The following is a 3,369-nucleotide window of genomic DNA, read 5'->3' as shown; positions in this document are numbered from 1 at the left end:
CTGCAGGATGCTAGTTTTTGTAGACATGCATGAAAAATTATAGCATCGTGGAGGCGTCAAGCATCTGAAGCCAGACAATTTGTGGCAGGGTCAGAGTGCCTGTCCACAGCTCTGACAGTCGTGTTGTTCTATAGGCCAGGAACAAGGAACGTGGAGCTGGCTGTGGTGCGGTTTTTGTCTTAAGGACCTGTTCTGAGGAGCAGTGGTCAGTCTCCACCTGATCTCACTCACTATCAAGTCTATAAGCAGAGGGATGCCAGTCTACCTGAGATGTAGGACAGCTTCAATCTGAGGATACTTCAATCTGAGACCAGCATGGTTTATAATGATGTTCAATATAGTGAGTTCTTGATCACCCTGGGTTATAGAATGGGACCTTATTGAAAACACACACACACACACACACAGTGGCAAAGGTGCTTGCTGCCAAGCCTGAAGACCCGAGTTCAATCCCCAGAAACCGCATGGTAGGAAGAGAGGCAACTCTCACAGGTTGCCCTCTGACCCAACACATGCACTTTGATTCTTGGACACACAGACATGCACACATACCACACCTGGCTTTACACACAGTACATGTAAAATAAAAATTAATAGAATAACAACAATAAAGTAAGCAAAAAAACCCTCTAAACACCAAGTCAAAGGACTGTTAAAGAAGTGAAGAATGGAAACGTGGTCATGAAATCTGGTGTTCTAAATGGGCCTAATGTTCCAGCCTTGGCTACAGGGTGAGATCCTGTCACCAAAACAAAACACACTCAAACCAAACAGTCATCTAGACAAACCAAAGCCAGGTGCGGGCCCTGTCCAGCTGCATTACTGTGCCCTGCAAAGGTCACAACAAGGCCATTTCACTACTGTGAGGTTAGCCAAGGCCCAATCCAACATAATTAAAATTCCACAGGAAAACCAGCTCTTGGGAACAGAAGCCACAGGAAGGGGCAGGGCAGGGAGAGAAAGAGAGCTGTGTTCAGTGGTGACAAGGTCCCCAGCTGAGTGGCACCCTACGTGCCTCTGCATCTCTTCCTTAACAAGACATATCTTTGTTTCTGAGCTTAGCAACAATACCTCTGACTGCTCCTCTTAAAGGCATGTCTGAGGATGGGTGTGCTTGTAAACCTCATAAGATGACCATCCTTAGAGATGGCACTGCCACAGGACTCCTCAATCTGATGCTTGATTTTGTGCCCAACAATCTCAACAAATGATCGTTATCATAGAAGACCAAATCTCACATTTGAAACAACCAAGAATCTCATTATTCCTAATATCAGAAAGTACTATGTACTATGTTTTGAGAAAGGGTCTATGTAGTTCTGACTGGCTATGACTAACTCTAGAATAGTTGAAGATGACCTTGAACTCCACCTCTCAAGTGCTAGGATTATAAGCAAGTGCTGACAAGCCTGGTGTGTGTGTGTGTGTGTGTGTGTGTGTGTGTGTGTGTGTGTATACATGAAGACCAGAGGTGGGCATCTTTCTCAGCTGCTTTATCATATTTTTTTGAGACAGCATCTCTCACTGAACCTGGGTCTTGCTGACTCAGGAAGATTCATTACCCAGAAAATCCCTCCTGCCTACCTCCCATCTTTTTCTTTTGTGTGGGTCTTGGGTCACATGTACAGCACCCACTTTGAGACTGAGTCATCTTCCCAGATCCTTTTCCTTTTTCTAGAGACGGAGTCTCATTCTACAGCTCATGTTAGAGCGCTATGCCCACAATAGACATCATTTTCTTTTTCACACAACTGTTTGTTTGTTTGTCTGTTTGTTTTGAGACAGGAGCTCTTGTAGCCAAGGCCATCTCACTATGTAGTCAAGGGTGACCTTGAACTGCCTGCTTCTCCCTCCCAAGTCTTGGAACTGTATTCAGGTATTACTACACTTGTGGAATATACTTTTAAAAGGCTATTTCTGCTTCTTATTTCCAACCATCCAAAAAGAGACAAAGAAGAAAAAGAAAAGCATAAACATTTTAAGTTTGATTAAGGACTCATTTTATTAAATCTAAACCTCACTAGGTGTACTGGTATGTGCCTTTAATTGGATCTCTATGATGTGGTTAACCTGGTGGGCATAGTGAGCTTCAGGTTAACCAGGGATTCATAGTGAGAACCCTGTCTCAACAAAACAAAACAAAACAAAACAACCCCAAACAACTTCCCCAACCCAAACCTCTATACATTGTAGCCCTGGGAAATCATATTCATGTAATCATTTAGGTAGATTCTATGCCATCCGTACTTCTTTCAATAAAACAGGCACCATCTGGATCCCACCTCAGTAATGATGAGTGACTGTAGAAAGGATAGCCATCTTGAGTGGAATTTTCTTAAGGCCACTGAGCTGAGGATGTAGCTGAGTGGTAGAGTGTTTTCCTACCATATACAAGGTCCAGGGTTTGATGCTCAGCCCTTGACATGGGGAGGGATCGATTTCTACCAGGTGAGTGGATCCACTGAGGCCAGCTCTCCTCTTTTCCTCTTCCAACTTCCTCCATAGCTTTCAGAGGTTCCCTGTTTTCTTTTTCTCCTTTTGAAACAACGATGGTGTTGGGAACTGAACCCAGAGCCAGTGCCTGCTAGTTAAGCACTTTACCATCACGGGGCGATGCCCACTCTCCTCTAACCCATGTCTTTCAAGGTTTATACTGACTTCTGCTATTCTCCTAATCCGCCCTTCCAACTGTCAAGTGCTCACTGACACGCGTGACTCCCGTGTGTCCAGTGGACGGGCGTGTGGCAACCTCTGACTTTCCTGGGACACCATCCTGTCCTGTTATCCCCGGTGTTACTGAAGCAGAGTTCACTATAAGCACACAATGTGAACTTCCCCTTCCCCTTTGATTAACATCAACACAACGCCTCAGACTTACTTGTCTGTTGCTTTCAGCTCTCATTCCTAAAACATACTAATTCTCTCCACAGGCAACACTGGTTGTTTTCATCTAAGGCGGTGTGAATGGCTTCCCTGTAAGTGGAAGAAGGAGCCCCAGCTCCATCTGAGTACCCCGGGCCCTAGGGCAGTTAATTACAGGCAGAGCGTCTCAGTGAACGTCATTGTCCTTGAGTTTCAAAGGACTACACTGGACATAAGGCAGTTTTCTTGCGTTGGAAACATGAAATGCTCTCAGATCCCTGAAGCCGGTGCTGCCTCTGGCATCACTTTTAAAAGGAGAGACCTAACCACAGAAGGCTATAGGCTATCCCACTGCAGTCCCAGACACAACTGTGGGCGATGCTGGCAAAAAGCACTCGCTTTAGTTACAGAAAGGAAAGCTGCTTCCAGGCAGTTCCCTGAGGAGTCAAATCACTCGATAGGGAAGACCAACACTTAGGATCTCCCTGTGAAGTTCGCTCACTAACC

This window comes from Mus caroli, chromosome 13 (assembly GCF_900094665.2).
Source record: "Mus caroli chromosome 13, CAROLI_EIJ_v1.1, whole genome shotgun sequence".
Lineage (NCBI taxonomy): Eukaryota > Metazoa > Chordata > Mammalia > Rodentia > Muridae > Mus > Mus caroli.
This window is presented reverse-complemented; position numbering follows the sequence as displayed.